Genomic DNA, 27,083 nt, shown 5'->3' with positions numbered 1-27,083 from the left:
AAGTGTTCGTACGCTTCTCAACAACAGACTCGGTGACCGATGGATTGGTAGAGGCGGACCAATTCAATGGCCTCCACGCTCTCCTCAGCTCAACCCTCTTGACTTCCATTTATGGGGACATTTGAAAGCTCTTGTCTACGCAACCCCGGTACCAAATGTAAAGACTCTTCGTGCTCGTATTGTGGACGGCTGTGATACAATACGCCATTCTCCAGGGCTGCATCAGCGCATCAGGGATTCCATGCGACAGAGAAATTTTGAACATTTCCTGTAACAAAGTGTTTGAAGTCACGCTGGTACGTTCTGTTGCTGTGTGTTTCCATTCCATGATTAATGTTATTTGAAGAGAAGTAATAAAATGAGCTCTAACATGGAAAGTAAGCGTTTCCCGACACATGTCCACATAATATATTTTCTTTCTTTGTGTGTGAGGAATGTTTCCTGAAAGTTTGGCCGCACCGTTTTGTTACACCCTGTATAATCCAAGACGAACTCCCCAAGAGAAATGCTTCGCAGGCAGAATTAGCGGTACCAATGGACAATGGGCAGTGGACAAAGCAAACACACTCCCCTTCCGCTTGGTGTTATGAGGACGCGCCAATTTTTTTGGTACAGACACTTGGCCCAGTGATGAAGCACCATCCTTATGCATTATGGTGAGATGGTTGCTAGTTTTAAGTGCATTTTGCAGTGTTGCTTTTTGGAACATCAAATTTATTTACGCGAGAACTTTGCAATGGTACTGCACGCTGCCTGTTATAGTTCTTCGTTCGGTTTCACAGTTTCATTACGATTCGAGAGACGAAGTAACTGATTTGTATTCAGTTATCCGCAGAAGCCAGTTGATTGTGTCACTGCATTTCCTCTCGGTGCGTAATATCTGGCCGTTATACGCATATGGGGCGATTCTCATTGACCTTTGTATATGTGTGGTGACGTCAAGACACATGGTCTACTCAAGGACTCTTGTATGTGAAATATGATGTTCTGTATCCATTTTCAGAGTATATACAGAGTATTTCATAAGTGATGTTCAATAATTCACACATGAAGAGTACACGCCAAAAGTGGCTAAAAAGCTCCAATGAACATTGGTCCAGAAATCAACCGTTGTCTAGATACACCACATTTCCTGTTGCTGTTCGTCAGTGTCTAGGAACACATGGAATCTCTAAACGTTTAAGTAGATGTTCTAATGCAACGTTGAACTCGTCTCTGAAAAGAATTGCGAATCCTCTCAGGCAGTCCTGGGGAATTCGGTAAATGCTGGCAGGCTGCTTCAATCCGCAAGCGTAGTTCCTCAGGGGGTTGACCTCGGCTGCATAGACCAGGCTTTTGACATGAACCACACATAAAAATCCGTGGGATTTGAATCCGGAGACATTGGAGGCCATAGCACAGGCCCTCCTCTAGCCATCCAACGTGACCATACTTCCGAGTTAGACGCCGGCGCACTTGTACATGAAAATGAGCTGGAACACCGTCATGCACCAACCACATGCTGAGACCCTGCTTCTGTGGGACATCATCATATACATCTGGAAGTACAGCCCGCAGAAACCGAGTGTCCTGCTGTCTGGTTAGTCTCTATGGCACGAAGTGTGATTCAAGTATACGGTCTCCAAGTAATTCTGCCCTGAAGTTCAACGAATAACGCTGCTGACGTCATGACACGTGTGTTGCTATAGGATTGACAGCGGCTCAAATGTCGCAGTTGTGATAGTTAAAAGCATGATCAGGGGTAAATCGTGCCGGCCGGTGTGGCCATGCGGTTAAAGGCGCTTCAGTCTGGAACCGCGTGACCGCTACGGTCGCAGGTTCGAATCCTGCCTCGGGCATGGATGTGTGTGATGTCCTTAGGTTAGTTAGGTTTCAGTAGTATTAAGTTCTAGGGGACTTAAGAGCACAGACGTTAAGTACCATAGTGCTCAGAGCCATTTGAACCATTTTCAAGGGTAAATCCAGCCTCATCCAACAACAGAATGCTGTTTACAAACAGAGGATTCAGGTTAGAATGTTATTTCTCCCATGGGATAGGGTATTTACAGATGTAAAATCCGCCACACACCGCATATTCTTGGGTACCAGTCCTCCTTGTACCCGGACGTTCGTGTATAATGCGAAACACCATTTGCTCAACATCGGGTGTTATGGATCTGGGTCGACCTTCTCGTACATGGTGTGTGCAACTTGCAGTTTCTCTAAGACGCTGATGGAACAGTTTAATGTATGCCTCTTTGGCTGCCAGCAGAGAGGAAAGGCTTCTTCATACAATCGTGCTGTCTCGTGGACTCTGCCATTCACTTCGCCATGGTTCAAATGGTTCAATTGGCTCTAAGCACTGTGGGACTTAACATCTGAGGTCATCCGTCCCCTAGACTTGGAACTACTGAAACCTAACTAACCTAAGGACATCACACACATCAATTCCCGAGGCAGGATTCGAACCTGCGACCATATTAACAATGCCGTTACGGACTGAAGGGCCTACAACTGCTCGTCCACAGCGGCCGGAACTTCGCCATGCATGTCAGCGTACCTTTCATCGGTGTAACCTCTGTCCGTGGTGCCCTGACGTTCGTATCTTGAGATCTGTACGGCAGAATGAACGGAGGGCCAAAGGGTTCGATGAACCCTCTGCCAAGCACTTAAATGTGAATTGCAGAGTAGTCATGTAGATGTAGATGTAGATGTAGATGTAGATGTAGATGCATTCAAACAGATAATGGATCTCTAACCTTGGGATACCATCGTAAAGATCGCGGTATCCAGGGACGCTTATATTTGGTTCCCCACTCGAATAAATGCGATACCTCAGCAATGGTTGTTTTGCGGTCACATGTCTATTGAACCTTTTCAGCTACTTTTGGCCTGTACTTTCCATGTGTGTATTATTAACCATTATTTCTGAAACACCCTGTATATTTAATACACATAGAATTCAGCATAATTACTTTGTTAAAATCTTCACGTGTGTTGACTTAAGAACTACATTCGCGAATCAACTGCGTTTCGCTTTCACTATACTTCAAGCACAGAGAGAATTAACCCTCTTCAGCAGTGACGGCCCTTTCTCATTTGTACATAGAATTATCAGCTTGCCAGGTAAGTTCATAATGCAATGGAACTTTGTAACTGATGGTTGCAGGGATTTGAACTTCTATAATTTGCTATCACCTTGACTAAAACATAGTGAATGTATAGTATTTGGTGTTGTAGGACACAGAGTACAAAACCATTTCCGTTGAACTGGTACCGAGTACGTGTATGAAATCCGTTGTAAGTATTATAGTTTCAGTTTTGTCATCGTTAGCTTATTTTAAATCCACTTCTATTGCTCTCTTGTACAATGAGAATTTTCCTTGTCACCAAAAAATCTAAAAAAGATTGACTGACTTCATTTGTTTACTTATTGGATGTTACATGGTATTGGAAACCGGAGTGCTAGTCTCTTACGAAGTCAGGTTTAAGTATAAAGTTGTAACAGGCGTTGAATTAACTTACCTTGCCAGGGTAATGATATTTTATTCTTCTGGTCAATTACTTGTGTGCATCTACTTAGCTTCACTGGTTGTTTTACTTATTACACGTAAACTCCTTTGACATATAGCATTTCTAACGCTATACTTGTTTGAGAAAAGCGTGACTGACAAGAAACAGCAATTTGATTTGATTTATTCAATGACTGGTTTTGGATGTGTTGTTATCATATGGTGGTGTAGCGTCTGAAACCAATGATTTTCAGCACCCGCCTTTGGATAGAAAACAGACAGTTCAACTGAGTCCAGGACGTCATTCTTATTTTGTGGTCTTATTCTTTGTTGACGACATTATTTTATTATGTTGAGCGATACGTTTCTGCGTTTATATCCAGTGTCTGTGAGAATTACTTTGTCGATGGTACAGATTCTGTAGCCTCTGTTCCTAAGACAGGAATTAGTAAAAGGTATCTTTGTGTTTTCGTAGTCAACATCACGCACCATATTGAGACAGTAGCCGCAAATCGCTAACGGTTGCACGTGTGAATAGCTTGTCGAGCTGATTTTCAAGTACTTTGAATAGCGTGATTGTCACATCAACACAGGCATTCGTAGGCTAATACAAAGTCTCTTAGAAACTATTCCTGCTTTGAAGTACTGAAGAATACAAATGCTCATGTGAAAGTGATAGACGTACATCTAATCATGCGATCCCTGACGATGCTACTTTAGACGACTCACTGCTAATTTTTCTGACACTTACCTATCCATTCGGAGGTAATCCACCAAAGCCAAGACCATTGCTTCTAATGATAAAAGTAGACTTTTAGCTTCTTGTGTAGGAGATGCACAATTCAGGAATGCCAGAGTATTCTGGAGCATCCAGAATTAAGACGGGAATAATTCTGAGAAATCACCATGAAGGAACGGAGTCTTGGCAATATCTTTGTCTAGCAACCAAATTACGCTAGCAATTTCAAAACATATAGACAAACAGGAAACGTAGAAGTTCGTTTGTCTGCGACAGCCGCGGGGAGCATTCCGGCTCTAGCTGTCTAGCTGCCAACACGGTGAAGTAGTTTTTTTTCATTTTTTTTTTTTTTTGGAGGGGGGGCTCACGTTTCGTGTTCCGGAGGAATTTCGGTTGTGACCCGAATTATACGCCACTGAAAAAAATGGCTGACACTGTACGAACAAAATACTTTCATGTTCTCATTCGAGAAGAAAACTCAGGGCTTACCTATCCGTAAAGGGATCTGCAAAAGGAAGAGATCACTAGAAACAACTGAAGGCTGTTCATATTACGACTCCTACCGCCGATCACATTTCGCCAGTAAACGGAAATATTGTAATGCGGAAAAATCTGAGAAAAGATAGAGTACACGTATGGAACTTACGACATCAGAAGAAGCAACCCAGCCACTGACCGATGTCGATACAAGACGTGGATGAAGACATAATAGTAAATGAACCTTTGAACAGGATGTGCTCAGAAGAACCAGAAACGTTAGAGCAGAAAAAGTCTCGGGTTATGGTTGAAACTCAAAAATCAGCCTCCAATGGAAACTGTGAAACCAAATAAACAGCCAAGGAGAAGAACCAAACAGGAAACAGTTGATACCACTACGGAAACAGCGCCAGACAAGGTACACACTGAGATACATTCTTCCACAGTTTGATATTCTACACAAAGTTTGTTACGCCAAGTCAACTCAGGTAAGCTGGCATCTCAATAAACGATCGATAATGTCGCTTCATTGTGCCCATACCATTGTTTTTTAAATTTTTTGTTTGAGTCACCAGTCTTCTGACTGGTTTGATACGATCCGCCACGAAATCCTCTCCTTTGCCAAACTTTTTATCTCAGAGTAGCGCTTGCAACCAACGGCCTCAGTTATTTGCTGGATGTATTCCAAGCTCTGTATTCCTCTACGGTTTTTGCCCCCTACAACTCCCTGTAGTATCATGGAAGTTATTCCCTTAACAGATGTCCTATCATTCTGTCCCTTTTTATCAGTGTTTTCCACATATTCCTTTCATCTCCGATTCTGCGCAGAACCTCCTTATTCCTTACCTCATAAATCCACCTGACTTGCAACATTCGTCTGTGGCACCACAACTCACCCATTTAAATACGAGAAGACAAAATGTTTATACTACGCATGACCTTGAGACAGCAAGCGGGAAATCAGCGTATGTTCTCGATAGGAAGTGGAACGGATGAGTGACCTTTCGTCGGCATGTCATGCGGCCATCTCTAACTAATTCTTTGCGCCAAGCAGTACTATGGTCTCCCTAATCTCAGCGTTTAAGCGTTTTGCTTAAGAGACCCATTAGGATTTCCCATCCACAGATAAAGCTACTGAACAATGACTGTAGGTTCTTTGAAAAGGACCAATGCATGACATAAAAGGTATCTACAGCGGACAATTTTCATGTTATATCTCACTCTGTTTCGTTTAACGTCCTTATTTTAGTTATTAAGCTTAACAGTGCTTTCCAGGTATGGAACTGCTTCCCTTCAGCTACTGCTTCTCTTTCAATTTTGGTCCTGCGACAAGCAATCGATAGAGAATTGAGCCTGCTCAAACAATCATGTAATGTTTGAATCGCGTGCACGGGTGCAACGGATATGGGAGAAAATACCAACCAACCACAACAACACGGTATATCACTAATTGAAACTTTAGTTTCTTGAAATACAGGAGAAAATATATAAAATCCGGCCTTCGGAGAAACTATTGCTAAATTTTAATTTACTATTAGAGTTCTCATACAGCACCGTTATATATAAACATTTACGCTGATGTTTAAGTAAAGGTAACCGTCCAAGTCGAATAACTTGTCCTTTAAAAATATTACTTGGCTCAGAACCCTAAACAATGTTTTATTTGATTATTAAAGTCGGTAATGATTTACCAGGTGGTTTCACCTAATGGAATAACAGGTAAAACACTATCGGCTTTTAAATTGCTTGAAAACAACGCTGCAGTATTAAGAAGGAAGAAGGAAGAAAATTAAATGCCTGACAAACGAAGTAAATCATTTTAAACTGATCCTTAAAATGCTATTGTGAAAATAAATTACAGCGGCAAGAGCAGTTGTGGCGATCGTTGCAGATGACTTCTCTGGATCATGGAACGAGGGAAAAGTCGAGAACTGGATTAAATCGTAATTAAAATCCTTTATTTTTCTGTTAGTTTAGCTTGACACACATGATCTGTCCCCTGGAAGATATTACAGTCCGGATTTCACAGTTATTTTGTGTTCGTAGATTTTCCCGGCGAATGAGATGCTTGAAGGTCTCTCGGGCATACAGCCGGGTTGACTGGTCGTTGAGGAACGAATTTTCTACGGCGTAACGTGCCATCATCATCAGGTTACTCCTGTTGACTGACGTCCTAGGCCGGCAGGTGGTGTGGTATATATACCTGCCGCCTCTACCCTCCACTGACTCCACGCATGGACCGAGGGATGTGCAGACCGCGGTGGTGGGGGTAGTTGGCGCTGACGAGATGACTGATGGGCGTCAGTACTCGTGCCGCCTTCGGCGGGTGTGGTGCCCCGTTTCCGTTGCTCCTGCAGAATTTTTATTGCTGGATTCCACGCTTGGCTTAGTTGAAATCCGTTGTCCTTGTTAATAAGGTTCTCGTGCAGCCGGATTTCAATTGCTTCCTTGTATACGTAGTCCCAAAAGCGGGAAGTGTTGTCCAGGACTTCTGTGTTCTCGTATTCCATACGGTGATTTGTCTCGAGGCAATGTTCTGCGATGGCAGATTTTGTAGGCTGTTGGAGATCGGTGTGCCGTTTGTGTTCAGTGCACCTTTCCTCGATGGTGCCAATGGTTTGCCTCAGATATGCTTTGTCACACTCGCACGGTATGAAATAAACTCCAGATTTCCGGAATCCTAAATCGTCCTTCACTGTCCCTATCAGGGGCTTGATCTTTGGCGGCGGGAGGTAGACGCATTTGATGTAATGGCGTCCACAGCCGACACCTGATGATGATCCACAGAAAGCGACAGCCTACATACCATATGCGGGACACGTATCTGGGATAATAGGCAGGATTCTAGGACGCCATTACATCAAATGCGTCTACCTCCCGCCGCCAAAGATCAAGTCCCTGATAGGGACAGTGAAGGACGATTTAGGATTCCGGAAATCTGGAGTTTATTTCATACCGTGCGAGTGTGGCAAAGCATATCTGAGGCAAACCATTGGCACCATCGAGGAAAGGTGCACTGAACACAAACGGCACACCGATCTCCAACAGCCTACAAAATCTGCCATCGCAGAACATTGCCTCGAGACAAATCACCGTATGGAATACGAGAACACAGAAGTCCTGGACAACACTTCCCGCTTTTGGGACTGTGTATACAAGGAAGCAATTGAAATCCGGCTGCACGAGAACCTTATTAACAAGGACAACGGATTTCAACTCAGCCAAGCGTGGAATCCAGCAATAAAAATTCTGCAGGAGCAGCGGAAACGGGGCACCACACCCGTCGAAGGCGGCACGAGTACTGACGCCCATCAGTCATCTCGTCAGCGCCAACTACCCCCACCACCGCGGCCTGCACATCCCCCGGTCCATACGTGGAGTCAGTGGACGGGAGAGGCGGCAGGTATATATACCACACCACCTGCCGGCCGAGGACGTCAGTCAACAGGAGTAACCTGATGATGATGGCACGTTACGCCGTCGAAAATTCGTTCAACAACGACCAGTCAACCCGGCTGCATGCCCGAGAGACTTTCAAGCACAGTTATTTACATTATCAAAATCATTATGGCATCAAAAAAAAGCTAAGAAACGTGGAACTAGTAGTAGCACTAGTCGCCAAATCATTGGGCGAGCGAAATATCGAGCAAAACCTGGCACCTCTCGAGTAGCTACAGAGACTGCTAGAGCAGTTCGAGTAGCGCTCAAGCATAGCACAGCACTAGTCACAATATTAATAGATGTTTTTTTCACAGAAGTTCCATAGGGAGGTTTCTGCATTCAGAGTATCTGTAAACACCAAAACACCACTTATAGTACAATACTTTAGTTATATTAGTTCTTTTATGACCACTGCTTCTTATCAGCGGATGCACTTTTTGCAATATCTGTGCCGATGTGCACTTGTAAGAAGATGTTCTACTCAAAAAATAATTTCTCGACATCAAGACAAGTTAAATCTGTTACTGGGTTCCTGTATGCTATGATATGAATATCCCAGAAATCAATGAAATCAATTATAATATTCACTTCTACTGAAAGAACCTCCAATTGCAGTTTTGGTCATCTTGTATTGTAATTTTAGTAACAGCAGCACAAGGACAAAATCAGCTTTAACGGACTCATTTCAAACGTATCATGACAGCTTATCTTATACAAAAATGGAATAAAACTTTTTTTTTCAAGGGTATTCCTGGCCGTTGAAGTCGACCCTCTTGATATTGCAGACTCACACCTCACATTCATCTAACCGCCAGCGCCGCCGACCGTCTGTAATTTACACATGCTGGTCTTCACTCAACCGCTTCGCTCGATGAACCACAAAACAAGGAAAACACTCTTACAAAATGGATGTTTCTACAAAATACACGTTGTTGATTCTCATTCCCGTTTTGTAATATCGCTACACGAATGGCGCAATAGTTCACTTCTGCGGTACTACATTTACTGTCATATTTATATTTTCATTTTTTAATTGTATTAAATATACGAAAGGCCTATTTCAATATAAAGTGCAACGAAACTGCAATAACCTGCAGCCACTGTCGACGCTCTCCATATCACAAAGTTGCTGTTCTTGATGTATTAGTATATGTGTATACAGCAGTCGAGAAAAATGTTGCTTATGTCGTATTGGGAACAGAAACATATTGTCCTGAGGAGGAAATGGACAGGCGCTGAAAAGGCAGACCGCATCGGCCAGCAGAGAAACAAAAGGTGGGAAGCTTCCATGCAAAGCACTTTGGGCCTTGTAAAGCAGGCTTAGTGCTGCCAACTCTGACAGCATTGCTTTCACCAGCCAGACAGGCAGGCGAGAAACTGGAGAGGTGGTATACGCAGAGAGACAGGTGCTAAATCTCTGAATTACAATTTCACCTCTTGTGTTTGATATCGTAATCTTGGTTCTTGACATTTCTGGGCAGCACAGGTGATTCTGTATGCATTAGGTACATAACGGGAAAACTTTTATTCTCATGAACGGGAACTCTACTGACATAGTTAGTGAGGCTGATCAGCTGTTCATTCTAAGAGTACTATTTAAAAGAAGCCCCGTATTACGTGGCTCTCTACAAAGCACTTGCATTTCGCTTCCCTTCTTATTCTAAATTATATTTGCAACTGTGTTACACTGAAATTATCCACGCAACAGGTAAATGTCGATGGAAAGCGTTGAGTGTGTCCTTCGCAAATAAACTCTGGCCATTTACTCGCGATATTTTCTGTAGAAAACAGCCATACCCACTTTACTCGTCGCCCTCATACTTGCATTCAGTACTCCTCGGTTCTGCCCTGGTTTTCTTCCAGCAGTGTTAGTTGCACGTTAACAGTGATACAAAACCGTATGGGTATGTTTACCGAAGATATGGCCCATATGCATGTCATATATCGGTTGACTGAGTTAAACAGAAGAGCTTCACAACAAGAATACTGATCACTTGCCGCAGAAGCGGAAGCTGTGGTAAAAGTGCACGTGATTCGTCTGAGAGTTGTTACACTGTGCTTTATTTTCATAAGTCTTCGTGATAATACATTAACTTGACCGCTGACCATGTTACTCAATGCACAATAACCACACACAGATGGCACATGGCAGCATTAGTGGTAGAGGGCATTTAAGTCGCACCAGGAATGCAAGGTGGGAGGGGGGGGGGGGGGTTGGAGGGGTGGAAACAGTGCATCATTGACCTAATGCGGAAACGGAGCGATTTATCCTGCGCTCAGAAGGGCATGATCATTAGCGAAGCAACAATAGTACTACACTGGTCGGCCACAAGCCTGTTCCACATAAATCACGTTAAATACTTCAATAAACTAGCGTGCCCTGACACACAATGAAAATGATAATGACCGCTCAACCCTTAATTTTTTAAAGAAAACGAGAAACTCAATGCTCAGTCTGCCCAAAGACTTTCATCACAACCACACAAGGGCCTTACGATAACAGAAATACCGAGTCAGTTACTTCCTAATCCAGTTACACCCTCGCCATGGCACGATACCAAAAGAATAACAAAAAACTACTCAACTTGAGACCGGAATCAGCAGAATCGTGCGTGACCTGCCAACATTTAAGCCTTGTGCGATGACAGCAAGGCCAAAGAAACAGAAGCTAAACGCCTCCCTTACCCAGACCAGCAAAACAGCAACGCGTCAACCGCTGCCGACGCAGGGCTGTCAACATGTACCAAACCATAAAATGCAGAAAAAGCTTGATAAAAATTAACAGTGATTCTTTAGAGGCAACTGAAAATTCAAAAATTAGCACTTCAGTACGGGATAGACCCACTCATAACATTGCAAGTTAACCTTCCCAGCAAAAATAACAAGCAACGTGCAAGGTCATTTAAAATAATGATCACATAATTCCAACAAGATTTAAAAAATCAAGTTATACCTTTACTGGCTAATAGACACTGTAATTGGGATACGTACCAAATGGCAGGTGGTCTACTGTACAACAATAATTCAAATGGCTCCTCAGTACGGAGTAAGAGAGTGTGGAAACACAAGCAAGCACAACATGACCTACAGATGCGTACCTTTAGGCTGATAGCGCACACAATTGCAGCTACAGGTCAAATCCAATAAGTCATCCAAGGAAAGAGCGTGAGGTCTACATCAAATAGAAATTACAATCAGTAGTATAAAATACTCAATAATAAACCGTGATTTCAAGCACAAGATTAACATTGCAAAATATTGGCTTGGCGCATACAGACACCACATAGAGACACACAGCCCCAAAAGGGTCACCAAAAGGCATAAAAAATGATTTCTTGCCAACTCACACCGGGCTGAATAAACAGTTTTTAAGCGCAGTACTTACTACACACTCTGAAAGATCTTTTCAAAGAAATGCCGAGGAGACAATAGTTTCAGGACTCCAGGTAGGCACCAGCTAATACTGCCCTGATGCTCGCGACAGCAAACAAGTTGTTTCAATACATCTCAGTGTATTTAGCTCACCACCCTTGACTGGTGCACGTAGTAACAAAGTTGCACGCGTCGAGAGCCGCTCCTTGCCCACTGAACTCGCCTGTAGCAAGGGTCAACGCTGTAGGAAATAGCGGATCCCCACAGACCAACGGTCAACTGTGTTAATGCGCTTCAATCGCCGAGTACTCAGGCACAAACGTCCAAGACCATGTCGGAGACACCAATCGCCACCACGCAGACCCAGCAGGAGGGCCAGAGTCGTTGGAACACACGAACAAGTGGCGCCAGTAGGATCACGCACGGGCGTTCACGGAAGCCGCCACGTTTCAATGTGAACTGAATTTATTCTTTTCCTTAATTCGAAAACTCCAGAATTGCTTCAATTTTACTTTCTTCTGTCTTCAATTAGTTAACAAGAATGACTCAACGTCTAAATATTTTTTAACCTCACTGTTAACTAAATGAGACTTCATTATTAAATACTTCCAGTTATCTTCTAACAAATAAACAAAACTAGAAATGATTTTAAAGCTTTTCTCTTTGCTGTGTAAACAATAGCACTCGGGTATACAACAACTGGAAAGGAACAGGACCCTAAGTAGATGGTAATGACACAGGACAATAACAAGATCAGGTACCTACAGTTTTTTCGTGCAACACTTATTATTGCTTTAAATTTCACTCAGAATATCACTGGATAATGACTCACAAAGTTTGTAGCGTGAATAGTACAGTGCAGATGTTGTCAACACGAATGCTCCCATTGCTCCATGTTATATTGTGTGCACACCTCGATTCTACATCTACATCTACATGATTACTCTGCAATTCACACTTAAGTGCCTGGCAGAGGGTTCATCGAACCGTTTTCATACTACTTCTGTACCATTCTACCCTCTAATGGCGAGTGGGAAAAAGGAACACCTAAATCTTCCCGTGCGAGCTCTGATTTCTCTTCTTTTATTATGATGATCATTTCTCTCTACGTAGGTGGGTGAAAACAAAATATTTTCGATTTCGGAAGAGAAAGTTGGTGATTGAAATTTCGTAAATATATCTCGCCGCAAAGAAGACCGCCTTTGTTTCAGTGACTGCCACCCCAACTCGAGTATCATATTAGTGACACTCTCACCCCTACTGCGCGATAACACGAAACGAGCTGCCCTTCTTTGCACTTTTTCGATGTCCTCCGTCAGTCCTACTTGGTAAGGATCCCACACTGCGCAGCAAATATTGCAGTAGAGGACGGACAAGTGTAATGGAGACTGTCTCCTTAGTAGGTTTGTCGCATGTTCTAAGTGTTCTGCCAACAAAGCGCAGTCTTTGTTTCTCTTTCCACAGAATATTTTCTTTGTGGTCTTTCCATAAGTTGCTCGTAATTGTAATTCCAAGGAATTTAGTCGAATTGACAGCCCATAGATTCGTGCAATTTATCGTAGACCCAAAATTTATCAGATTTCGTTTAGTACACATTTGGATGACCTCGCACTTTTCTTTGTTTAGTGCCAATTGCCACTTTTCGCACCATACAAGAATTTTCTCTAGATCATTTTGTAATTGGGATTCATCTTCTGATGATTTTACTAGACGGTAAATTACAGCATCATCTGCAAACAATCTAAGGGGACTGCTAATATTATCACTTAGATCATTTTATGTAAATCGGTAATAGTAATGGGCGTATGACACTACCCTGCGGAACGCCAGATATCACTTTTGTTCTACTCAATGATTTACCGTCTGGCACTAGGAACTGTGACCTCTCTGAGAGGAAATCACGAATCCAGACACACAACTGAGATGATTCTCCATATGCACGCAATTTGTTTATTAGTCGCTTGTGAGTAACGGTATCAAAAGGCTTCAGGAAATCTAGAAATATGGAATCGATTTGAGATCCCTTGTCGACAGCTCTCAATACTTCATGGGAATAAAGAGCTAGCTGCATTCCACAAGAACGATATTTTCTGACTCCGTGTTGGTTATTTATCAATAAGTCATTTTCTTCAAGGTGATTCATAATGCTCGAGTACGGTATATGCTCCAAAAAATACTGGAACTGAGGCCTTTGATATGGGTCGTAATTCAATGGGTTACTCCTATTTCCTTTCTTGAATATTGGTGTGACCTGTGCTACTTTCCAGTCTTTAGGAACAGACCTTTCGTCAAGTGAGCGAGTGTATATGATTGCTAAGAAAGATGCTGTTGTGTCTGGATGCTCTGAAAGGAACCTGATTGGTATACCATCTGGACCGGAAGACTCGCCCTTCTTGAGTGATTTGAGTGGTCTCGCAACACCTAAGATATCTACTTTCAGGTCACTCATACTAACAGCTGTTCTGGTTTCGAAATGTGGAATATTTACTTCGTCTTCTTTCGTGAAGGAGTTGCGGAAAACTGTATTTCGTAACTCCTCTTCTGTGGCACCAATATCTGTAACATTTGCATCGCAATCGCGCAGTGACGGTATTGACTGTTTTTTATCACTGGTGTACTTTACATACGACCAGAATCTCTTTTGGTTTTCTACCATGTTTTGAGACAATGTTTCGTTGTGGAAACTATTAAAAGCGTACCGCATTGACGTCCGCACTAAATTTCGAGCTTCCGTGAAACTTAGCCAGTCTTGGGGATTTTGCGCTCTCCTGAATTTGGCATGCTTTTTTCGTTGGTTTTGCAACAATGTTCTGACGTGTTTTGTGTACCATGGTGGATCAGTCCAGTCTCGTATTAACTTAATTGGTATGAATCTATCTATTGCTGTCGATACTGTATCTTTAAAATTGAGCCATATCTGGTCCACACTTAAATAATTAGCTTGGAAGGAATGGAGACTCTCTGAGCCGTCTGAGCCTCTGATCCAAATCTCCACTCGGTTCTGTGCCAATTACTGGGCAGTATCTTGATGTTATTGAAGCCTCTTGAATTTCGTCTTAGTCTCTCGTTACTAACAACTGCTTCTCATTCTTGTCACTTCTCGTGACCAAGTAACTCTCCAGCGCGCTGTGCTCTAATGTAACACTAGGATTCAGAGAGCGATGCTATACAAGCTTTTTCTCTCTGCCAACGACATTGCTTTTCCTAAGGCATTAACACAGAATAAATATATCATAATACAAAATAATATATACAGGTTACAGCACACATATCTAATTAACACACACGATCTAAGGATTTATGGAATGCCGACCGCTGTGGCATAGTGGTTCTAGGCGCTTCAGTCCGGAACCACGAAGCAACTACGGTTGCAGGTTCGAATCCTGCCTCGGGCATGGATGTGTGTGATGTCCTTAGGTTAGTTTGATTTACTTAGTTCTGAGTCTAGGGTACTGATGACCTTAGACTGCTTAGAGCCATTTAAAACTTTTATGGAATAAAATAATATTATCTTATTTAAAATAAACACAAATTTTATGTAGAATGTCGCAGACCCAGCCAATATATTGCTTCCTCTCTTATATAGGTGGCGAAAAGGTCATGGAGACAAGAATGGACAGTTGGCTTTTGCGTCAGCTTCTTCGGCCTACTTATTTCATACGAATTTCCTGATGCTTCGCCAGCATGACTGGCTGGAATTTTCCAAGTTTCACCTTCTATGGCTGGTGGCGGACTATAGTTCAGAGATTATACGTATCAGACGCACCAACATCTGAGGGCTTTTCATTGATAAATCCGTTGTGATTCTGCCCTTATTATCAGCCACGGTCGTTAATTGCTGCACAGAAAACCACTACGGCTTTACCTCAAGGCTGTCTTCATACCTGTTAAAACTATAGTTATGTCTGGGAATTTCTATGGCTTCTCTGAACAAACGGGAGTGGTAGATATTCCGTGAATCACCCCCTTACGAACTCATCTCCTTTGCCGTACTCTTCATCTCAGAGTAGCAGTTCATCCTATGCACTCAATTATTTGTTGATACATTTCAGTCGCTCTGTTTTCCTGCAGTTTTTACCCTCTAAAGTTACCTCTAGTGCCTTGATAGTATTTATTTGATGTCTTGACAAACGTTCTAACATCCTTCCACTTCTTCCTATTAGTGTTTGACAGTTTTTCTTCACTTCGACGATCTTGCGGTGTACTACCTCATACCTTACCCTAGTATTCATTACTTTCAACGTCCTTCTACATCACGACATCTCCTCTGATTCAATTCTCGCAGTACATAATTCACTACCGTACGATGCTGTCCTCCAAATATACATTCCCTAAAATTTCTTTGTCAGATTAAGGCTGGTGTTGAATACTAGAAGATTTGTTTTACCCATGAATGACCACTTTGCCTATGGTAATATACCTTTTACACATTACCAGTAAGTAAAAATGCCTCAGGCTGCAGTTATCGTATTACAAATTTTGTTCCATGATCGATTTCAAGACTATACGCGTCATCCTGAGATGCACATTTTCTCATATCTAATCGACGCTCACGTGTTAGTTTCCCAGCCCACATATGTTGAGAACCGAAGGACCGCCAACCACACACTATGTCTGCGACGCCATGCAAGCGACACTGTAACAGCACAACTGCAGCCTGAGAATATTTTGTTTATGGTCATTATTATATGCGGTTACTTTTTCACCACCCACTGTTTCGGTAAGGAGGACATGTAATTTTTGTATCTTCATTGCTTCGTACATCATATAATATTTTGTTTCGAAGTAAATAGAAATCATTAAATTTGCTTACTTCATGGTTCCCAATTTAGTTATTATGTTTATCGATAATATCATTTCTGACACTCATCATTGCTTTCGTCTCTCTCCAGTTTAGTCTCATTTCACAAACTGCACTCATCATCCTCCAGTTTACTCTCAGCATACATTCTGTACTCATTAAACTGTTCATTTCATTCACCACATCGTGTGATTCCTCCTTATTTCCATTTCACTCTAAAATTTAGTCCCACGCTTAAACCATTATTTTATTTATATCATTACTTTATTTGAAGTAAACTTGAGCAGTAGTGGCAAAAGACATTCCGGCCATTGTCGACAATGAAGGAGGTACCCTCATACGGCGGGAGGTGGGAAGATATAATGCACCCAGAAGCATTGTCGAACATGACTGTTTTGATGGTCCACATTTTATGGTCTGAGGGGCTTGATGTTGTATGGATGTACTGACTTCCTATTCTTTGAACACGATACACTCAAAGTCAACATTATTGTGGCACATTACTCTTTCCCCATGTGTGTCTTGTAAGGAGTGCATTTGGCCCTCAGTTATTCTTTACTGTTAACAATGCGCAACCGCATCGAACTACGCAGAGGGAAGTGGTCTTGGAACAAGAGAACATTCCGAGATTGGACTGACCAACCCGTTCCCTCGAATTAAGTCCCATCGAGCATGTATGAGATGCGTTGGGGAGAAGTACTGCAAGACTGCCTCATACACCAACGACCGTTTAGCTGTTGTCAAGCTTGTTTGGGAAGGACTGGAGCGTCTTACCATCAGAACTCCTTAGCAACCATGTGGGCAGCATAAGGGGAAAGTTGGAGACGTTCATGATAATGATACAACTTGCTAAGAACCATTCACATCTACATACATACTCTGCAGTCCAACTTACGGTGCCTAGCGGAGGGCACTTTGTGCCACTACTAAACATTTCCCTTCCTCTCACACTTACAAACAGAGCGAGGGAAAAACGGCTATGTATATTCCTCTGTACGAGGAATTTTATATTCGTTGTAATGTACGTTTGCGACGGTACGACCGTTCTACATTTAGCGTCAAATTCCGGTTCTCTAAATTTTCTCACCAGTATTCCTCGAAAATAAAGTCTCCTTCCACCCATGGATTCGAATTTGAGTTCCGGGAGGCATGTACGTAATACCTGCGTGTCGACAAAACCTTCTGGTAACGAATGTAGCAGCCTGCCTCTAAACTGCTTTGATGTGTTCCTGCAAACCGGGTCAGTGGGGATTCCAAACGCTCGAGGGATACTCATGAATTCGCCACACTAGCGTTCTATATGCGGTCTTTCTTTAGAGACGAACTACACTTTCCTCAAGCTCTCGCAATAGACCGAAGTCGACCATTCGCCATTCTCACTAAAATCCTTGCATGCTCATACGTCTTCATATCGCTTTGCATTGTTAGTCATAGATATTTCATCAAGGGTACTTTGTAAAGTGCAGTATTGAAACAGTGATTGTTTTTCCTATTCATCTGCGTTAAATTATATTTTCCTGCATTTAGAAGTAGCTGCCATTGGTCACAGTAATTACAAATTTGGATCCCCTGATGCGTTCTTCATTACAAAGATTAGTTTTAGCTTCGATAGAAGGCAATGCCCGTAAATCTGTTGATCAGTTTAATTGAAAAATAACTGGCTGGTGATCCCGGTATTGCATTCGGTGTAGGTTGTAGAAATGTTGCTAACAAATATCTAAATCAATGTCTGTCAGCCATCGTGTATCAATGTTATTTAGTGAGGTCGTTATCTCTCGGGTTCGCAACCCAACGGATTCACTGATTAGAGACAAATGATCAAATCATGCACGGTAATTTCATGCACGTGGTAGGCGCAATACATTAGGGTGATGGACATCTTATCTCAGGGCTGTATTTTCTAAGAGCGGTAACAAATTAATGACTGAACGGACTGAATGTTTTGCCATTACGTCTCTTCACAATTATCTGCCGTCTTCGCTATTTCAGGCAAAAACGAGCTGAAACACGGTTAATTTGTACACAAACATGTAAATAGCCACAATGGGAGAACTTATGATAAGAATAATAATAAAAGCCATTTTACATCCGGTTGGCATTTAATTCTAAGAATAAAACCAGAAAATATCGAATGGAGTTAAAATATGAGTCTGCTCCCTAAAATAGGCTGAGAAGCAAGAAATAAGAAGAATATTCAGAGCTCCGCTCCTACTACAAGACAAACGAAAAATAATTTTGAATAACTGTTTGGTCTCAGCCAAAGGTTGATTTCATTTAGTTGATTTCCTTTGGAACTAGTTTCACTTGTATGGTTCTTTAGGTGCAAGGAGTTAGGAAGAAACGCACATATCTTCGAGAGACAGGCTCCAGCTGAATGTTAGAAGATAAACAGAAGCCTTCACCCCCTGCAGTCACTCAAAGAGAACATATTCCTGTACACCACAGCATCATCAGTCGCAGATTTCTGCTCACGCTGTCCGTAATATCATTTATACATATATCAGTTCAATCACAATTCCATGTTGCGCTCCTGAAGATACAAATGTCGCTGACGAACAGTTGCCGTCGAGGAGAAACTACTGGGTCTCATTTCTTAAGAAGTCTTAGACCTGCCCACATATCTGAAAAGGTGTTCCGTGTGCTCGTACCTTCATTCATAGTTGGCAGTGGGGTTCCGAGTTAGATACTTTACGGGAACCGTGGATATTGAATGTGCCTGCTGCCCTTCATCCATAGTTCGCAATGAGGCAAGGGCAAGCTTAGTTTTCACGAGCTATTCTTTCTAAAATCGTCCTGATTTATGCATAGAAGCTTTTCCGTCTCAAGAACGATCATTAATTGCGGTGACTTCATTATAGTTACTTTCTTAGAATAGAAGTGTTATTTCCGTTCGTCATTGCGTATGTCGTCCGGTAATCTTCTTTACCGTACGGTAGCAGTTCTTTCCACATTTGGTCCAAGTTTCGTCAAACTACGTTGCTTGGCTGTGACAGGTCATGTGAAAGTTACTTTCGCCCTTACGTTAGGCACACAAGAGTAGTTTTCCCACGTCTGGAGAAAGGTAATGCTGGGGAAGACCTTTAGTCGTAGTCTGAGACAGTCGCCGCCGTTGGCAGAAAGCCTCAGAAGTGCTTCAGCGCAAGAGCTATTGTAATTGGAGAGAAACAAGGCCAATAGCAGAAGAGGTACATAGTGCCGTTCCACGTCTTTAAACAAATTCCCCCAGAGATTCCCTGCGTGGCCAACTAGAGAGCTTTACGCGCTCGCCGTGAGCGCTAGGAGACCGGTTTCTCTTAAACTGCAGCGGCGGTTGCTGCGGAATCTCTAGAGCGGCAAGGACAGCAGAAGGGCGGCTTCAGCACCGCGTGGGAGGCACCGCCGCCACGGGAAGGAAGCCGCCGCCGCGCCGCGGCCGTAAACTTGGCTGGCTCCTTTCTATGGCGTCTCAGTTTCGCTCCGAGCAAGACAACCGAAACCATCTGCTGAGGCGGAGTCTGCGTGAAGCGCGGCGTTATGTGCGTAATGCTTCTCTGACGCCGTGTTCGGGGACTTTATTGTTTCTAGTGAATTGTCGAGGAGGTGGCAACAGCACACTGTACGCATGCTTTATCTCCATCAAGCAAGACGTCTTCTGCTGAAACTCCTGCGGCTATACTCTGCATGCCACTTCGTGGAGGGTACTCTGCGTATCATAAGCATTTTCCCATTTTCCTGCACGCCGCGGTGGGCGAGCGGTTCTAGGCGCTTCAGTCCGGAACCACGCAGCTGCTACAGTCGCAGGTTCGAATCCTGCCTCGGGCATGGATGTGTGTGATGTCCTTAGGTTTAAGTAGTCCTAAGTCTAGGGGACTGGTTACCTCCGATGTTAAGTCCCATAGTGCCTATAGCCATTGAACCATTTTAAACGAGTTTTCCTATTCCAGAAGCGAATGGTGACCGGAATAACCACTGTTGGTTAGCCTCCTGGAGAGCTCGACGGTAATCTCCCCTTCATGGCCTTTTCGTGAAATATATTTTGAGAAATTAGTTCAGGAGCCCACACGAAGTGTAAAAAGCTGTGAAAACATACTTGACCTCTCGGCAGCAAATAATCGTGACCTAACAGGGTGATCATGATAGAGTCGTTGCAGTGAGGCTGACCACCGCAACATCCAAACCCACCAAAAGTAAACGCATAAGTCTTGTTAGGATGTTGCGGGAGAAGAAGTGCAGAGAAATAAATGTCAAGTAAACGAAACCGATACGAGCCTCCGTTTCCGAGATATTTAGCACTGAAGTTAGCCAAACTGGTGGTTGCGCAGATTCAAGAACTTGCACGCACTAAAATGTGGTATTGCACAGACATCTCTGGGCCCGTCATAAACCGCTTATTGAAGCTCTCATTACCAGTTAATATGTGCCTGTTTGGTAAGTTACAAATTTAAGTTAGGTGAGTAAAAGTTACGTTTTTTTCCGTTTGAGATTATCTAACGAACAACACGTTTGGCGACAATGTCTTTTGCAGGCTGCTTGTATTGGCGCGTGCGATATCCTAATTGTCTACTTTCAGTGCTAAACAACTCGAAAACGGAGCAACGTAGTAATTTCTTTTTAAAAGTCATTTTCAGGATAACATCACTTGCAACACACTTACAAGCTTTTCAGACTGTTTCCGTCCACCCCGTCTATCATTTTAAAAGCATATAAAAACTGCCTCGACGCCTTCCTAAGAGACAGCCTCCACTTCTTCCCAGTTAACTACGTAAGCATGAACGAGGTGTGAATTAAATTGAGAGAAATAATATCTGAGGCAATTATATAAAATAAATTAATTCAATATGGTGTTGGTGCGCAAAACTGGTCAGAGCACTGTTGAAGAAGCAATGAGAAAACCATGCCAAATTTAAAACAACCCAAAATCTCCAAGATTGTCGTTGCAAAGTTAATATAACCGATGAGAAGGCCACGAAAGCGGATTTATTAAATACAGTTTTTCGAGATTCCTTCTCCAAAGAAGACGAAGTAAATATTCCAGAATGCGAATCACAAATACATGAGCAACTCAGATGTATATATCACCGGTGTTGCAAAGCAGCTTAAAGCTCTAAAAGGAGAGTCTTTCGGTCCTGATAGAACACCAGTAAGGTTCCTTACAAAGTATGTTAATACAATAGCACCATACCTAGTAATCGTATATAAACGTTCGCTGAACGAAGGATGCGTACCATCATTCAAGAAAGGAAGCGGGAGTAATGAGATGAATTACAGACCCATATCACTAATTTCGATTTGCTGTAGGATTTTGGAACATTTACTGTGTTGAAGCACTATGAAGGTCCTCGAAGAAAACAGTCTATTGACATCCAGGCGTGTAGTTCTTGTCAAACACAACCAGTTCTTTGGTTCAGATGGATCTGAGCACTAGGGGACTTAACATCTGAGGTCCTCAGTCCCCTAGACGTAGAACTACTTAAACCTGACTAACCTAAGGACATCACACATAACCATGTCCGAGGCAAGATTCGATACTGCGACCGTAGCAAGAGCGCAGTTCCGGACTGAAGCGCCTAGAACCACTCGGTCACTGCGGCCACCCAACCAGTTCTTTGTACGCACGTAGTAAAGTGGGCTATCAACAGTAGATTGCAAATTGACTCCCTATTTCTAAATTTTATCGCAAGAGTATTCTAATGATATTGAGTGCCTATAAAGTATCACCCAGAGAAGTCATACGACGTAGTAGTCGGCGGGAAATCATTTTTATTCGGGAAATCTTCAAGTGCCCGAAGAAGTACTACAGGCCTTCTGCTGTTTCCCAATTCAACACAAACGATTTATCACATAATCTCAGCAGCAATCTTTCATTGCTGTCATTTACTGCCTAGTAAAGTCATTAGAAGGTCTCAACCAATTGTAAAAAGTCTCAGGCACGATATCTGAATGGTGGGAAAAGTGGCAGGTGTGTCTAAGTAAGTAAACCTGTGTGGTCATCCATGCGAGAACAAAAAGAAATCCATCAAGTTTCGATTACACGATAAATCATAAAAATTCAAGGCCTGTCAATTTAACTAAATATCTAGGAATCAGAATAACAAGCTGGAACGATTACATAAATAGTGCTGTGGCATTTGAAAACCAATGACTACTTTTTATTGGCAGAACATTTGCAAAATGGAACACGTCTTTTAAGGAGAGTGACTGCGCTAAGCCAGTTCGTCCTTTGCTAGAGTATTGGTGTACTTCATGGGATCTTTACCAGACAGCATTTACGGAGAAGATCGAAGACGTTCAAACAAAGGCAGCTAGTTTTGTACTGTCGCGAAATACGGGAGTGCGTGTCGAGAACACGATCAGCGAATTTAGATGGCGATCATTAAAACTGAGGTATTTTTGGGGTGCCTAGGTTTCTCCACTAAATTTAGACCATCAGCTATATCCTCTCAGTGTGAAAATATTTTGTCTGCATCTTGCACAGGTGGAAATGATTATCCCAATAAAATAAAAAAATCAGAGAAGCATAGAGAGATTTAAGCGCTCATTTTCTTCACGCGCCTGCTGTACGAAACTCTGATACTGCACTTCTCTGGATCTTTATTGTATGCAGTTAGGATTACAGACTGACGAGCATTAGACAAATATTGTTAAATTTCTTTCCGTTTCTGGTGCCACAACCACGAATTTATTAAAATATTATTCCATTTTCCTCAGTGGCCGTTAGGCAATCACTGTCATTTACATTACACGATTAGCTGCTTTCAACATTGTTCCATTGTCAATCGCTGCTCCTATCGTTGCGACTTTACGCTGTCGAACTGTGTGGGTGCATACAAACGGGCGTTTTTCGTTTAAATATTTCACCGCTGTCGTAGCGGAACGCTATCTCGGTCGAGCCTACGACAACACATAAACATTTAAATTACAGACGCACATTTTCACACACCTGCAAAATTTGACAGTGTAAACTGACGGCGAAAGGAATAGAAGGGGAAAACGGCGCAGAGCCAAAATTAGTCGATCGCGTACCATAATGATAGTAATTGTGTAACAGCCGCTGCCAGAAATGGAAATGTCTTTTACATCTGTTCCAAATAGCTTTTGTAAAGTTTCTTCTTCGTAGTTGAAATAAAATTCTTTAGGATTCTTCCAGTGAATGTGGAATCGGTATTTCCTACGAATAAATGTTCAAATGTGTGTGAAATCTTAAGGGACTTAACTGCTAAGGTCTTCAGTCTCTAAGCTTACACACGACTTAACCTAAAGTATCCTAAGGACAAACACACACACCCATGCTCGAGGGAGGACTCGAACCTCCGTCGGGACCAGCCGCACAGTCCACGACTGCTACGCCTCAGACCGCTCGGCTAATCCCGCGCGGCTTTGGAGCTACACTTCTCACTCACAGCTTCTACTGTTCTTTCCCTAGGAATCAAATACTTGTCATTTATTGTTTATGACAGTAGTATTTACACGACTGTCTTTCAGATAGTGTGCAACTCTGAGCTCTTGAGGACAGTGCCAGTGTTTACAGCAGGTAAATTTCGGACTCTAGACAACTTCTTTTTCTGCTAGCCCCACTGTGCTGACTATGAGATTTCTCTAACGAAGTATTTTCTGCTATCATTGACAGAAATACTGGTACATTTTCGTAATGAAATAAAAGTAAGTGACCTTAAACTCGATGAATGGGCTCACTCAATCCTTGACGAAGCAGAGAGTGTGTTCAGGTGAAGCGGTGACAAATCTTGATCCAGATTACAGAAGCAACCATTACAGTGATTCAGGTAGGCAAGGAAGAGGAAAATGAAAATGAGGTGGAGAATGAAGAATAGGAGCAACCAGATTACAAGAGCGCAATCAAAATTTTAGTGTTTCAGTTGTTGCACATCAGCATCCACCGATTGTGCAATAAGTGTTTGCAAAGGCTGTGAATGAAATTTTAAGTGTTTTTCTTTACACCCTGCTTCTAGTAATAACAATTTATAGGTTGTAGAAAATTTGTGACTGGTAGCGGAAATTTTTCTACACCTTATAAAGGAACTGTCTCGAATTTCAACAGCATCCACTACGGATAAAATTCAGTTTACAGTTTACATTAGTTAATCGTTCGACTGTCAACAGTTCTGCGCCGGTAAAGCACACAAGTTCATAGTACATCAAATTTTATTTACAAGAAAATGTTTGAAATCCATTTCAAGTCTAATTTCTTAATGTGTTGATCTTATTATTACGATATTATGAAAATATTATTATTACGGTAAATTGTCTTCAAGAGCTTGTTTTATTTTCATACCCCTAATTTTGAAGGAAAAGAAGTGGATTTCTGATGGCCCTACCTTCTCAGTAAATAAAAATGATAATAATAATAATACCTTCTGCGTTCTGTTCCAAGCGGGCCAATCGGGACCAACTGAATACCATGTCACCCTCAGTCATAGGTGTCACCTTGATGTGCTGTGGAGGGGCAAGGGGTTAGCACATCGCTGGACCATCAGTTGGTTTCCAGACCTCGGAGCTCCTTCTTCTCACACAACTAGTTCCTCAGTTTGTATCACGAAGATGAATGGAGCCACATTCCAGTCCTCCCACCAAGAAAAAATGTCTGACACTACAGGAAATGTGTCGAGGTAGTCCACATGGCCATCAGACAGCTGACCACTGATGTGAGCGCTCAGTGCTGAATTAAAAGTTTTTTTTTGAATTGTATTATGTATGATTTTGTTTGTTTTTAACTAATCTATTGTAGGTTCAAACAAAACCCCATGCACAATTACCATTAATTTCTAGATTCTAATATGGTATGCACCAAAATGCCATATTAGAATCTAGTCATCAATGGTAATTCGAGAAGTGTAATAGAAATTAGAGCAATTGCTGGTAAAGCTGTACAACTGAGTTCAGGAGGTGGACCACTGCACTAGTAGTTCAACAAAAACGTCACCATAGAAAGTTTTGGGCTGTGTCACTTCGTTCACTTGTATCGCTACCATCTACTGTGTGGTTTTAATTTAGTACCCGACAAAGCTAACTGTATACCTGGCTGCAACGAGAACTACCATGGTCACGTGGTTAGGGTATTACCACCTTCCAGTGTACAGCAGTGTGCGTTGTTAGTAGTAGAGTAGTTTAGTTGGGGGTCCAATTTTGATATAAAATTTATATGCAAATTATTAAATTCATCAATTAACCACCCCAGTCCCGGTCAACTCCCACCCAAAGCAACCTCCACCCCCGCATGTTTTTTGCCAGCATGCATAAGGTGAACATGTAGGAAAGCAACCTAACGTCAGCCAGGGCGCTGGGAAGCAGGAGAGATTGCGTTTTTGTGGCAAGGATCGCTGGAGCTACATGACCAGCTACGACAGAATGTTCTGGAAGTATGACAGAACATGGGAAACGCGCGCGATCGCGATGGATTGCATCAGACGAGCCTATATAAGCAGGGCCGCTTGTGCTGGTAGAAGATTCCTTCGATAGTTGCCTCAGACTGTGCACCTCAGTTACTCTGCCCTCGGGACGGGACTTTGTTTACCGTGGCACTTAGCTGCACAGGGTACGTGCAGGATTGGTGCATCTTAGGGTTCGACAGTGGTCTTATCCTCCCTTGTGTTTCATCTCAGTTATTTCATCAAAAGTATACGTCCTTTATCCCACAGAGTTCCCTTATCTGCAAAGAACTTCCAGCTTGTTTTCCGGCAGCAGGACTTCGAGTTGGATGAGCCACCTCATTACTGGGTTTAGCGTCTATCTCCCACCCTGATCCGCTAGCTGGATACTACACACGCGGCATTACGTCCTTTTGTGTTTTCAAATGATTCATATGTCTCTAAACGTTACAGGACTTAACATCTGAGGTCATCAGCCCCCTCCCCCGTCCCACTCACCCAACCAACCCTATTGGCAGAGAATTTGAGTTTTGGCGGCTTTTTCGAATTTTGCGGGACTTCCGAATTTCGTTGTACAAATCAATTGTCAGTTCAGCGGACGTAATATTAGCGGAAGTTATTGATGGAAATTGTCTATGCACGGGGGAATAGGTGGTATAAATCGGAGAAAAGATGTTGAGAGGACGGGAAATGGAGAATTATGCTCACTGCCACCCACCTGCTGACCACCTGTGGGCCTTCTGACATGAAAGACGCCATGCCATGTGAGCGCTTTACCCTCAGGCGGCCTAATGACAGAATCGCAAAACATGCCCTGCCTGGCTACATTTCCGACGGTCTTCTGATGACCACATGTCTGCCGCCTTCATGGTGGCAGCAGCCAGCCAGCAATACAGTTGTTTTCAAAGATTATCGAATTCCACCACAGCTCTTTCCTAAGGAAAACAGCAATATATATTTCGAGCGATGGAGCTGGCCATGGGAATGTCAAACTATCCATCTGTCTCAGACTGAAAAAAAGAGTGTTTTTCTAAAGCAGCCACATCCAATTTTTCAACTAATAGCCGGCAAACATAGGATGCTTTTTGAAAGGAGCCTCTACTTGTTTCGCATAATTTCTTTTTGTTTCCCACAGCAGCTGCCTGCAGGCAGAGGTTTTCTCCTCAGCAGCACACTGCTATTTAAGCAGGTGAGTCAACTCGCAGCAGAGCAATACATTACATTTAATGGCGATGTATTCCAAATCGTCTAGGGCTTTCAGGAGCTCCACTTCTAGCATCGGGAGGTACGCTTGTAGAAACCTGGCTGGGTCACAACACCCCCGAGCTGGATTCTCAGTTCTAGTAAACGAAATACGCTCCTCAAAGGCCCTAGCAACCGCCATGTGCTCTCGATGAATC

The sequence above is a fragment of the Schistocerca gregaria genome, chromosome 5 (assembly GCF_023897955.1).
Source record: "Schistocerca gregaria isolate iqSchGreg1 chromosome 5, iqSchGreg1.2, whole genome shotgun sequence".
Classification (NCBI taxonomy): Eukaryota; Metazoa; Arthropoda; class Insecta; order Orthoptera; family Acrididae; genus Schistocerca; species Schistocerca gregaria.
Note: the sequence above shows the minus strand (reverse complement) of the source record.